The following is a 14,783-nucleotide window of genomic DNA, read 5'->3' on the forward strand; positions in this document are numbered from 1 at the left end:
TATCTGAGGCACCTTGAGATTTTTTTGGGGGTTGCAACTTGGATGTGGAAATTGTCCCATGTATCACCAACTTAACAGGACAAGCTGGTGACACATGGGGAAATGATTGCGACACAGACACAAACATAGACCAATCAGAAAGTGGAGAGTGTGGCAACACTCGTAAAACCTTCTTTTCTTTTTTAGTACCACAAATAATGTGTTTTTTATGCAATACTAGAATTACTCTGGAGATGTTGGGGTTTACTCTTTTGGGAAGTTTCCTATTAAGCATATCAATCTCATAAATGATGACTTTGGTCTGGTAAAATTGCAAGAACATTAATAGTGCTGATATTTTTACAAGGGCTGCACGGTGATAAAGTGGTTTGCGCGCAGGCCTCACAGCTAGTAGACCCCAATTCAATTCCACCCTCGGCCATTTCTGTGTGGAGTTTGCATGTTCTCCCTGTGCATTGTGATCCCTGATGCGCATTTAAAAGGCAATTTGGTTAAGATTACACTCCCTCTTCCCCACTCGCGTCGGTGGGAGGGATGGAGGTGTGGGTGCGCTGCGCTGCGCTGGACTGCGCTGCCCACGAAAATTGCCGCAGCATAGGCCCACCTAGTGTATGAAATTAGCCCAAACTATCCAAATAATCTTGACAATAGTATCGTTTATCTGCAATAATTTGTGAGGGCTGCACGGTGGTCGAGTGGTTAGCGCGCAGCTAGTAGACATGAGTTCAATCCCACCCTCGGTCATCTCTGTGTGGAGTTTGCATGTTGTTCCCGTGCATGCGTGGGTTTTCTCTGGGTACTCAGGCTTCCTCCCACATTCCAAAAACATGCTAGGTTAATTGGCGACTCCAAATTGTCCATAGGTATGAATGTGAGTGTGAATGGTTGTTTGTCTATATGTGCCCTGTGATTGGCTGGCCACCAGTCCAGGGTGTACCCCGCCTCTCGCCCGAAGACAGCTGGGATAGGCTCCAGCACCAGAGCGGTAGAAAATGAATGAATGAAGGAATTAATATATTTACTATTTTCTGTCTTAAAGGGGGCCTATTATGCTTTTTTATTATGTTTATTATGCTTTTTTGCCACATTTCTGACCTATAAATATAGTTAAAATGTTGTATTCTCGTGTTAAACGATGCCAAAGTTTCAGATAATGAGGTTTACGCATTTGGAAGTGAGCCCTGAAAGAAGTTTGGGATGGCTGAAAATGCTCTGTTTTAAAAGGCGTGGTAAAACCGCACCTTTGTGATGTCACAGAGAGTCTGCCCTCCCCTAAACTCTGATACTCTGTTTATAAAATAAGCACAGGCAGAAGTTATTGTATTTGGTCATTCCCAGCAAGTGTCAACTGTCTAATTGTCTATGCCACCAATTTGTATTTCTGCATGAATTATTATTATTTTATTATTTTTAAATGATTTCTTCATTTTAGCGAGAAATTACATTTCAGCAATTTTCTCCAAAATTAAACATGAGCTGCCTTGTTTCACATCTGTCAAAAAAAACAACCCTCTAACACTTCTCCAATTGTATTTGTGCCCAGTAATCTGAGCTCCAGTAAAAGGTCAATCCTGATAGAGCGATGGATATCTTCTTCGTTCGTCTGTTGGACTATTGTAAAAAAGCTAGGACACGGTCAATAACTCACTGTGACATCACCCACGCAAGCCACATATGCAACACAGCAGTGCCGTCCCGCACACAGCTGTGTCAGTTTAGTCATGTCAAATTGCAAAAGAGTTGGTTTTAATCAGGGAGTGAGGAATGCGACCTTTCACCCTTGCCTGTGACCCACTGCGGTCGCTGGAATTGCCTTATCTGATTGGTCCGTCTGGCACAGTAATCAGTTCCAGAGCCCAAATCGGATTGCTCAGAAGGAAAGGGTGAAGGGAGCGCAAAAAACGAGGCTTTTAAAGTTGCAAAAAGAATGTTGCCTTGTTGAAAACATGTCCACTCTTAACCCTTAGATGCACGAGTGACTGGACCCCACACTCTTCCAGAAGTGGGTCAAAAATTACATACTAGAATCAATGCGTTTTTATGTAAATTTTGCCATTTGGTTAGGAATAATCACTTGTATGATATTTAGTACTATATTTAGGACCACACAAGAATGATTTCATCCAGCATCTGTAAACAAGAGAGAAATGCCCAAAAATACATATAGCTAGTTATAAAGTAGGCTAATTTGTTGATAACAAAAACTTCAAAAACACAAAAATTTTTTAAAATTTATAAAAGGTAAGTTAAAAATGTGAATGGCATGATATTAAAAACATGTTTTTTTAGGAATACCTGAAATATGAAATGATGAAAAATTTTCATTACGAAGATATTTCAAGGAAACAACCTGAATGGGTCATTATTGACCCACTTATGGAAGGTTGGGGTAGTAACACAAAAACAAAAAAATCTTAAAATTTATAAAAGGTAAGTTAAAAATGTGAATGGTATAATGGCAAAAACATGTTTTTTGAAGGAATACCTGGAATATGAAATGATGAAAATTTTTTATTACAAAGATATTTCAAGAAAACAACCTGACCGCGTCATTTTTGAAGGTTGGGGTAGTAACACAAAAACTAAAATTTCTTAAAATTTATAAAAGGTAAGATAAAAATGTGAATGGTATGATAGCAAAAACATGTTTTTTTTTAGGAATACCTGGAATATGAAATGATGAAAATTTTTCATTATGAAGATATTTCAAGAAAACAACCTGACCGGGTCATTTTTGACCCACTTATGGAAGGTCGGGGTAGTAACACAAAAACTAAAATTTCTTAAAATTGATAAAAGGTGAGATAAAAATGTGAATGGGATGATATCAAAAACATGTTTTTTGAAGGAATACCTGGAATATTTAATGATGAAAAATTTTCATTACGAAGATATTTCAAGAAAACAACCTGACCGGGTCATTTTTGACCCGCTTATGAAAGGTTGGGGTAGTAACACAAAAAGTAAAATTTCTTAAAATTTATAAAAGGTAAGTTAAAAATGTGAATGGCATGATACTAAAAATACTTACCTTTTTTTTTTTTAGGAATACCTGGAATATGAAATAATGAAAAATGTTCATTCTTTCATTCCACTTTATCATGCACTCCAAATCATTATTAGATAAAAACAGTAAACATAATGATTTCATTGATGTCATTCTTGTTTAGCTACTATTGCAGGGTGCAAATAATGTGTAAAATAAGTCTTATAGTTATGAAACTTTACCTGTTCGGAGCCCGGGAGCTCCGTCAATCTTCATCTTCATCATGTGAAGACCTCTCGGCAACCTGCAGGTTGGTTTTGTCTCCTGGACTGTGTGTTTACAGTATTACATTGCTGCTGCACAGCATCGCAGCGGTTCTCTTGGCGCGAGGGAAGCCTCTCACGGCCTTACTGACCTTCAAGTCCAGGGGGGAGTGGGGGGGTGTTCTGTCCAGTCAAGATGCCCTGAAGGAAAACCATTTAACGGCAACTGAAACCTTTTCTTTTTTCCTTCTTCAGCAGGATCAGGAGGTCTGGATGTTATGATATATGATGATGTTTCACTGTGGGACGTTTGTTTTCTTGTGTGCCCTTGGCATGAACCACAGAGGCACCTCGGGAATGTTGTTTTTCCCCATCTTTTTGTCATCAATATGTTCCAAAATAGAGATGTCTTATGGAATAGGATAGGATGACAGTGTAGGGACAAAAGTATTGACTCATGTTTTATCATAGAAAGACATTTTTACACATAATTTTACACTTCCAGCTTTGTTTTTGCAGGTTTATAAAGGCATGCTTGGATGAGTACGCTGTAGAAGAACATGAATTTTTAATTGTTGAATTTTTAAGCTCTTTAGAACACCACAGATTACAATAATAATGAGTAATAATATTCAGTTTAAGATGATACAAAAATATGGTCAGGTCACAAAAAAGTTTAATTTACTGTTCTATGGTTATCATCACACTTGCAGTCGATTTAAAAAAAAAAAAAAAAAAATCGAGTCATATGAGTCTTAGGATAGCAAAACGTATCGGCAAGCTCCATAATGACATGCTTTGGATGGATTCTGAAACTGTGGCATGAGTACCGCTTTTGGTACGCAACCTCAGAGCCTTTTTTACATTAAAAAAATACTTCCATTAGAAATAATATATATGAAATAAAGGGTTTCACTTCCTGTGCGGTGTAATCCTATGTATTTTATGACATTGTTTATTTATGAAAGCCATTTGTCTGCCAAGTTGGACGCCACCCACCCGGCTAAATGATTGCTTTTATGCTATCGTCTTAAGGTTTTTACATGAATATCCGCGTCAAAGAGCTTTATTATAATATAATAATTTTCTTCTTATTGTTCAATAGTGATTGGATTCCAGGATTCCATAATGAAATGCGCTTCATTATTATTTAGCATATGCCTCACTCAAAGTGTACTTCCTGTATCTGGTAAAGAGTGGCCCAGAATTAGAAAAAGTCCATGAAGAACTGGATACTATTAAAGGGATAAAGTAATTTGTATACACTGTTATGTTTATTGCAGTGGACCAAAGTTGAACTCTTTGATTGATGGCCTCTACCCCTCCCTGTTACCCCCCCCCCCCCGCCCCCTTCATTTTTAACCTCACCTTGGCATTGGTGTAGCCTTGAAAGGTCCCTCTTATGAAGGTACTTCGTCACACATAATGCACCGCGGTACAGTAGTGGATGAATGCTTTGGTCCTTGAGTACAGGCATTGATCGTAGGCCACAGTCATAGTGCACGGTGAATGTCATCATTGTCGTTTGTTATTGTTTATTAGCGGCGGGTCGCTAAATATTTTGGCTTTTAATTTGATTGACATGTACGAAGCATATTATAGGGCTTAGGTTCCTTTGTGATATGAGAATATTGGCAATTAAAGAGATGGGGGAGGTTATTGTAGCTGAATTACTTTTATTGCAAATGTTGATCCAAAATCAGAGAAGTCAACTTCAAGCTAGCAGTACGTAGCGGCACCGAGCACCCAATACTTATGTTTATTTGCTATTTAACTCAATTTGATTTGTTTCTCGAGGAATTTGAGGTGGGGAAATCTTTGCACTTTTATGGGCCCAGAGGTCAAGTTAAACTCCAGGTCACCTGCATGCACGAGAAGATGATCTGACCTTTTTTTTTTTTTAACACCCCTTCAAACTTTGGCCTTTTATGCTGTGAGCACCAACACTTGTTAATCACAAACAGATTGAGTAATCCAATGCATAGCAGTGAGGCGTTCACTTACCCCACGCTTACACTGAATCTGTCGGGAATCTGAGCGTCTGCTCCGGCTGCGCAACTAGCCTTGCATACAGGCAGGTGTGCGAGCCTACAACAGTGGTTGTACAGTGGAGCTCGTGGTGTGTCGGTCATGAACGAACGAATCAAAAGAACTAGTTATTTTTTGTGAACGGAATGAACGAGGTCACCGCCCCTAAAATACCCGTTCAGTCCGTTCAGTTGCAAATGCTTTGTTTTGATTGGCTGGAGAGTCAGTCTGTCTTATCCTATCGTTAGCTGACTGAAAGACCGATACCGAGACGCGTCGGTCGTTCATTCTTTTTACATTTATATTGTTTATTTTAATATTTTTTGTATGTTTAATACGCAGTCTGTTGACATTTTGTACTTTATATTATTCTTTTTAATGCACCTCAAAATAGTAAAAAAAAACATTAATTCATTCATTTTCTACCGCTTATCCTCACGAGGGTCACGGGGGGGGGCTGTCTTCCCAGCTGTCTTCGGGCAAGAGGCGAGGGGTAGACCCTGGACTGGTGGCCAGCCAATCACAGGGCACATATCGACAAACAACCATTCACACTCACATTCATACCTATGGACAATTTGGAGTTGCTAATTAACCTAGCATGTTTTTGGAATGTGGGAGGAAACCGGAATACCCGGAGAAAACCCGGGGAGAACATGCAAACTCCACACAGAGATGGCCGATAGTGGGATTGAACTCGGGTTTTCTAGCTGTGAGGTCTGCGCGCTAACCACTAGACTGCCGTGCAACTTGTAAAAAATGTTAAAAACCTTTTTGTTATTCCTACTATAATTTTTGAGTCGGAACGAACGTGAACGGACTGACATGACTCACAGGGTTTATGACCATCACAGGCTAGCAACCAATTGACCGAAATGAACGGCTCTTTTTACTGAATGATCCGGTTAACTGAAGTGAACAGTTTTACCCACCAATAGTGTGAGCCTGGGGTTTAGTGTCATGTCGGACTTTTTTGTCGTGTGAAGGCAATGGCTAGTTTGCCTTTTGATTATGCCGACAAACGCTTATGTCGATGTGAGTCAGCCATTCCTCGGGAAATCGACATCGAAACTTCCATTGTATAGATTTACTGCCAACATACGGCCATGATTGTCCAAATAGCTGCCAACCCAAGTCTTAATAAATAAATGTAATACATGTAAACATATAATATATACGACTCTAAAGTATATGCAAATTTCATTTCTCCAGTGTTGTATGCATATTGTATATACTCTCATAATGAAATGTGATGGTTGTAAGATATGAGGGATATTAAATACACCAGCATAGATTCTTATTATAATCATAAAATTGTATTGTTATTGGATGTAATGCTAAAAAAAAAAAAAAAAAATGATTTACTTGTCCTGGTGTACAGATGCAGTAGAAGCGAGCGTGTTTGGGATTTTAAGAGCCGAAATAGACGTGACAGGTTAAACACTCTGGATTTAGTCCAGCTCTTCCTTCCATCTGATCTTGGCGGCGCCGTGAACTTTAATAAGTGCTTTCATTTATATTAAAGATGCAAATGTAGCCTTTGCAGGGGGATTGATATGCATGAAGGAAAACGTGTGTGTGTGTGTATTCACTATATGTGTGTGTGTGTGTAGCACTTTATCAGGTTCCTCTGTTCATTAGCCCGACGTAATTGTGTTAGCAGTGTTGCTTGCAGGCCCCGGAAAGAAAATATCTGTGTTTAAAGGTCACATCAGAGTGGATATGACACACCAATGGATGACACGGGTTCATACCCACAGACATTGTTGCACGTGGAAACGCACACTTCCTCTCTGTGATGCACATGAAGACACACATTTGGCCGAATTTGTGTGTTGTGTGTGTGTGTGATGTCTCATCTTGCCTTAAGGTATGCATATGTATTTGTGTGCATGTGTAGGTGTGTGATTGGAGCGCAACTGTTTCATCAAGTGTGATTTGCCTTGGCATGTGCGTTAAGGCAGCTGAAAGAGATGTTACATTATGCTCTTGTGTGTGTGTGTGTGTGTGTGTGTGTGCAGCATTTGATCATATAATCAGATGAATGTAGCATATGGTAAAAAAAAAAAATCTTGCTTTAAAGAGAGATTAGACATAAATAGCATACATAAAGTAAACAAACTACAGTTAAATGCCTATTTACTATATTGTAAACATACAAAAAAATATATATTAGAAAGGCAGGAAGTGAACAAATGCAACAGTTACTGATTGTAAAAGTACCAGATCACAAACCAGTCATGATGTGCTATACATATCACTATATTGACAGTTACTATGGTACCCATTATGGTAATGTAATGGTAATGGTTTTATTTCATTTGAACATGCATCAGATTACAATTGAATGCATCACATAATCAGTTCACAGTTCCACATGTCCAAAAGGAGTAGGAAGAAGCAAAGCTTATTAAATCCTACCCCTCCATCTGGTACTTCTACAGTAACTGTTACATTTGTTCACTTCCTGCTTTCCTCATATAATTTAAGTTTTTTTTTATTTTTTATAATTTTTTTTATAGTTTTTTTTGTATTATTTTTTTGTCACATACCGAAGCAGCCAATTTTTGTTTTTTTTATTTTTTTTTATTTTTATTTTTTCATTTTTTGTCACGTACCTAAGTATGAGGTGATATGACCATACACATTTGTTCGTACTTAGGTACGTGACAAAAAATAAAAACAAATAAAACAAATAAAAATTAATGAAAAAAAATATAAAAATTTATAAAAATGAATAAAGTAAGAAAAATATTAAATTATATTCGGAAAGCAGGAAGTGAACAAATGTAACAGTTACTGATTGTAAAAGTACCAGATGGAGGGGTAGGATTTAATAAGCTTTGCTTCTTCCTACTCCTTTTGGACATGTGGAACTGTGAACTGATTATGTGATGCATTCAATTGTAATCTGATGCATGTTCAAATGAAATAAAACCATTACCATTATTATTATTATATAACATAGGGTGGGGCAATATGGACTTTAGCATATATCACAATATTTTTAGGATGTATCACAATAAAACAGTATAAAAACAATATAAATTTAATTTAACGCTACCGTTCTGAGTTGACAATACAAGCTAAAGTCACAGTCCCATTATAATGTGTCGAAGGTGAGGTCATTCCTATTGTTCCCAGTGCAACCAAACACAAAGCTCCCCATCTGCTGCGTGTATGTCATATCATGTATCATCCATTTAATATCTGTGAGAGCGTTATTGCTATTTATATCACAAGGCGCCTCGTCCTCCTGCAGCTCACGCGATTTAATCTGATGTCGTAAAAACGGAGAAAAATAGCGCTCGTTAAAAAAAAAAAAAAAAAAACGACTCCGCTGCCAAATGAGTGTGTTTAGTGTTGGCTCCTCCTAATGGCGGCTGAACATTTGTACTGACAGCTCACTTTACAGCCAGCGTTGCCGCCATAATAAAACAGGCTTCTAATGCAGCACCACTATAAAGATGGATGGTGATACATCCCTAAAAGCCTTTTCACGTATGAAACCACAATAGGCACCATTGGGGATTCTTTTTTTTTTTTTTTTGCTCCACTTTTGTCATTGAGTGCAGATTTTTTTTCATTCCTACTTGGGATAATGTGGTTTCTTTTTGTTTTCCCCCTTCTGTCTCCCTCGCTCTCATTTTCTTAAACAGCAAAATTGCTGTTCTGCGGTTGGCAGCCAGCTTCGATTATCTACGCCAAATTCCATGATAAAGAAGCGTGCTTTTGGTCTATTCAAGCACTTAAAGAGCCACTAAATGGCTTTAGCTGCAGGGTCCTCTCTTTGGAGACTACACACACACACAAACACACACTTTTCTCTTCAGGTTTTATTTGTCTCCAATCAGTGTCAAGTCATAAATTAGTGGCAACAGGTGTGGCTGTAGGCAGCCTCCTGATTTTTCATTTCATTTTTCTTTTTTTTTCTTTATTTTTTTATGGCAGTAGCTGCAGTCATCACCCATCACCATTAGGAATCTTTCTGTTCCTGGTTCCTGATGTGGAACTCATACACTTGTTGGATTGTACTGTACCTTACTGCTATTACAACATTGGTTCTGTTGTGGAATATACATGTTGTGTGTTTTCCATTCCACTTTCTCATGCACTCCAAATCATTATTCGAGTTGAAAAACATCAGATCAAATTTGTTTTTTTCAGATTTTTTGGGGGGGGAGTGTCAGGGCTATAGGGGTAACCACAAAACCCGAAACATTCAATCATTCATTTTCTACCGCTTTTCCTCACGAGGGTCGTGCCGGGGTGCTGGAGCCTATCCCAGCTGTCTTCCGGCCAGAGGCGGGGTACACCCTGGACTGGTTGCCAGCCAGCCAATCACAGGGCACATATAGACAAACAACCATTCACACTCACATTCATACCTATGGACAATTTGGAGTCGCTAATTAACCTAGCATGTTTTTGGAATGTGGGAGGAAACCGGAGTACCCGGAGAAAACCCACGCATGCACGGGGAGAACATGCAAACTCCACACAGAGATGGCCGAGGGTGGAATTGAACTGTGAGGTCTGCATGCTAACCACTCGACCGCCGTGCCGCCCTGTTGAAAAACCATCAGTTGGAATTTTTTTTTCCAGATTTTTTTTTTGGGGGGGGGGTGTCAGTGCTATAGAGGTCACCACAAAACCAAAAAAAACTGACCTTAAAGAGACAGTGTTAAGCTTGAAATACTACAAAATGCAAATCTAAACTTCTTTTTGTCAACATCCAGTTATTATATTTTCTTCTTTTATATAAATTGGACATAAAAAGGTACTAACCATCTTGGAAGTAGCTTCTATTGTACTTATAATTGGAGCCTGTGTGTGAACATAAGCGTTTTACATCTGTCAGGATTGGACTTTATCTGTAAGTCCTTAAATCCCTCTAACTGTGGAGAGCTTGGAGATGGAAACGGGGCACATTGTAGAGGAGGCTATGGTCAGATTAGGAATTATTTCAGCTTGACTACACCGCTATGTGTGTGAAGAAGCGATGACGGCACCTGCCATTGTGCTTTTAAATGAATTTACAATATACCGCATGTACCGGCATGTCATTTCATTTATATGGAAGACTCTTCACAGAATAACTACGTTTTTTTTTTTCTTGTCTAGGCTGAATATGGCCGTGTTTAACTGGATGCAGAATGATTGTCACATGGCCGAGCAGTGGGTCACATGTCAAACTGCTGGGTGCGTTTGTTTATGTGTCTTTGTGTGTGTGTGTGTGTGTGCTCCTGCAGCTGTCCACTAGGTCATTATGTCACCGGTGGAATGCGACCGTAAACGCAAGCAGTGTGTTCCCGCAGCATGGTGCTGCAGCCCACGCCAACACACACACACACACACACACACACAATACAATACAGACACACACTTTCCCTGTGTTGCATCAGACAATAGAAAAACAAACATGCTAGGTTAATTAGCGACTCCAAATTGTCCATAGGTATGAATGTGAGTGTGAATGGTTGTTTGTCTATATGTGTCCTGTGATTGGCTGACTGGCGACCAGAGCCTATCCCAGCCTGAAGACAGCTGGGATAGGCTCCAGCACACCCGCGACCCTCGTGAGGATAAGCGATAGAAAATGAATGAATGATCTTGTATCGAGCTCTCAGACTAGAGCTGTCCTATCTAGTCAACACTGAGTGTTTTAGTTAGGATTGAAACCTACAGTTTTATCAGGTGAATGGGATTAATTGATTTATGAAAAATTTATTTATTTTTTGTACTGACAAATGACATGACTTGACAAACACCATACTTTGCCATCTATTCGACAAAATGTGTGTCTTTTCTGCACTGTGTTCATCCAGCATGAAGAGGCTGTGAGTGGACTCCATACTGCCGTATTAACAGCTCGTCAAAATGCCTTTTCCTGAAAAATGGCTTCCAAATAAAAAATCTCTTCACGTTTGAGTGCCTATCCCGCTTTCCCTGTTATCCTCACCTGACCTGTGCTGCGACTTTAACTTTTCTACCATCTGCAGCAAGGGGTCCAGTTTTAAATATAATATTGAATGTAAATGGGTATTAATTTGTTGCATATACTATGTACACGTATTAACACCGGAGTGTACTATCTTGATGCAGAAAATGCAAAGAGAGGCTTTGAGTCCCAGTTCTGGATTATTTTTCATGCTAGTGATCATATGTACCTTCATTATTCATATTCCGAATCCCCTAAAACAATGTTTAGCCACAAATACACTAAATATTTTAAGCTAAAATTTAAATAATCGGTGTTATTTATGCAGCTTAAGTCTATTGGACTCTTATAGAGCAACTACACATGATAACCGGCACACAAAGATTTCCAGTTCTTCCAGAATCTGCACCTATCCTTCAGTATCTTTTAATGTATTCCACCAAGGACCCACGTTCAGGCTGTGGTTGCTCACACTAGCGAGTGCTTAGCTGCAAACCGTATAGGAGTTGATAATAAACGGCAATATATCTTTTCATAATGTCGGCTTTTAATATACAGCCATATGTGTCGGATTCCGAATCCGATATTTAACCCTACGATTTGGCGATGCTGTGTATAATTTTCGAAGTAAACAAGATCAGACAGAAGCAGGATGTGCTCTCTCATGTCCACACTTCATTCTGGTTGACAGGGGATGTGCTCAAGAAGTGACTTGTATAAATTAACCCTGAGTATTTGGCGAAGGTCAGCAAATGTGTGTGTGTGTGTGTGTGTGTACAAGTGTGCATGTGTAATTGAGGTGCTGACATATTCATCACCATGAATCAACCTGAAGTAGTCCAGATCTTTATAGAATGTGTCAGAAGAGATGCAGAATGTCTTCACATCCACAATAAAGATCAATATTGATTATTAATTATATGGAGACACATACCAAAACATGCATGATCGGCTAATTGGTAATGGTAATGGTTTAATTTCATTTGAACATGCATCAGATTACAATTGAATGCATCACATAATCAGTTCACAGTTCCACAGGTCCAAAAGGAGTAGGAAGAAGCAAAGCTTATTAAATCCTCCCCTTCCATTTGGTACTTTTACAATCAGTAACTGTTACATTTGTTCACTTCCTGCTTTCCTAGTTTAATTTACGGTTTTTAAATTTTTATTTATTTTTACTTCATTTTATTTTTATTTTTTTTAATGTTTTAAATTTTTTAAAAAAAAATTAAATTTTTAAATTTAAATTTTTTTGTCACGCACCGAAGTACAAGGTGATATGACCATCCAGTGACATGTGTACCATAGTAAGTGTCAATATAGTGATATATATATATATAGCACATCATGACTGGTTCAAGACTCTTCATCCTTGTATTTAGCAAACATCAACTGCTTGTATTGTTTCTTGAATTGGCTCATCGTTGTGCATTGTTTGACTTCCTTACTCAATCCATTCCATAGTTTGATTCCACATACTGAAATGCTATGGCTTTTTAACGTAGTCCTAGCATATACGTGTTTCAAATGTAGTTCTTCCCTGAGATCATATTTCTCCTCTCTTGTAGAGAAGTATTGGATGACATTTTTAGGGAATTGGTTATTTTTTAGCCTTATGCATTATTTTAGCTGTTTGAAGATTGAAGTATTAGTGATTTTAGAAATAAGAACTTAGTATGTTATCTGTAGGCGGCATTATGAATTATCCTTACTGACCTTTTTTGCAGTACATTTAGCGAGTGAAGTTTTGCTTTTATAGTTATTAGCCCATATTTCCAATTGGAAACTCTCATTGTCCATATGTGTGATTTTGAGTGTGAATGGTTGTCTGTCTATGTGTGCCTTGAGAATCACCAGATAGCTCTTGAGTCAACTGGGATAGACTCCAGCTCACTTGTTACTGTGAACAGCAGTAAAAATTTGAATATTCAGTCTTTACTGTCTTTATCTATATAATATTTTTGAGATCTGTACAGTTTTTTCCATTTGGTCTAATATAGACATGAAAGAAGAACTTTTAAAACAGACAAACTTCCACTTCATAGATATTTCCGTTTTCCTCTTCTTGTCCCAGTTTTGTCAAATGATTGCTCTCATCATTGCTAACTGTTATTTATAGAATTGTGATAATGAAAATAGCTGTCTTGTGTCATGATTGTAGAGTTGATATTTCGTTATTTTCAGTCATTTTAAATGTGCAGGGATGTATCGATGTGTTGATGTGTTGGCGGGTGGGCAGACCGGAGGGGGCTGTGTTGTGCTTTTAATATCGTCAGACGGTGAAGTCAGTGGGACGGTGAAAAGATGCTCTCCACCACAGACTCTAAGTGTGTGTGTAGCCTGCTCATATTTTGTCTGGGTGTGTGTCGGGGACTCTAAACAGGGGCTGCATTGTCCTGATGGAGATTGGCAACAGAGTGGCGTTCTGGACCACTGTAATCATGGCTGGGCTCGGGATGAAAGACACTATTGACCGAGTGAAGTGTCTGAAGGGAAGAGAGGGAGAGGAATGTGATGAATTAGAGAATAGGACTTTATGGAGTTAAAGGTCCCATATTATTGTATTTTTTATTTTTATTTTTTACCAATTTTAAGGCACATATAGACATAAAAACCTCAAGGTAGGGCTTAACAAGAAGAAACTGATGTTTGGGTTGGTCACCTGTTCAGACACAGTCTCAAGTACTTCAAATTTAGACACATGCAATCCAGAAAATGATATGTAAATGCTTTTTCTCCTCTGTCCTGGCTACTTGCACCGGTGGGAGGGACGGAGGCGTAGGTGCGCTGTGCTGCGCCGCACATTAGAGCTTATGTTAACTGACTCAGATGTGTTTATAATGCATAAACTCACATGGGGGGCTAATAATTTTCCATATCAGTATTTTCATCAAATTATTATTGAAGACATCTTGAAAATGTATTCAGTATTCAAAACTGTACCAAAATGGCGGCAAGTAAATTATTGTTTACTGTTATTGTTCATGGTGTTTGGGTTGGTCACCTGTTCAGACACAGTCTCAAGTTCTTGTTTTTTTTAATGCACAAGATTAGACACATGCAATCCAGAAAATAATATGTAAATGCTTTTTCTTCTCTGTCTTGGCTACTTGGGAGGGACGGAGGCGTAGGTTAGAGCTTCTAGTGTTAATTGACTCAGATGTGTTTATAAAGCATAAACTCACATGGGGGGGGGCTAATAATTTTCACCATATCAGTATTTTCATCAAATTATTATGAAAGACATCTTTAGTAAATAATTGTTTACTATATGAAACGTTATGAATATTTCTAATAGGCAGTATTTAAGAGTCCAATGGCCTTAACAGTATGTATCCTACAGATGGCACAGAATTGATCATGGTGTTTGGGTTGGTCACCTGTTCAGTTCTTGTTTTTTAATGCACAAATTTAGACACATGCAATCCAGAAAATGATATGTAAATGTTACACTTAGGGGGAAAAAGTGGGCTAATAAATTGACAATAAAAGCATAAATACTGCAGATTTCAGAAAACAGATGGAATGATACAGCACTCTACAAGAAGCAATGAAGTCTGTA

The 14,783-nt window shown here is 38.4% G+C and overlaps 1 protein-coding gene across 3 annotated transcripts in view; it reads left to right on the plus strand.

The window, feature by feature from the left end:
- The window catches only part of LOC131137090 (plexin-A1-like), a 183,608-nt gene that overhangs the window by 29,059 nt on the left and 139,766 nt on the right, over positions 1-14,783 (plus strand). The window lies entirely within an intron of this gene.

Source organism: Doryrhamphus excisus, chromosome 10 (genome assembly GCF_030265055.1).
Source record: "Doryrhamphus excisus isolate RoL2022-K1 chromosome 10, RoL_Dexc_1.0, whole genome shotgun sequence".
In the NCBI taxonomy this organism is placed as follows: Eukaryota; Metazoa; Chordata; class Actinopteri; order Syngnathiformes; family Syngnathidae; genus Doryrhamphus; species Doryrhamphus excisus.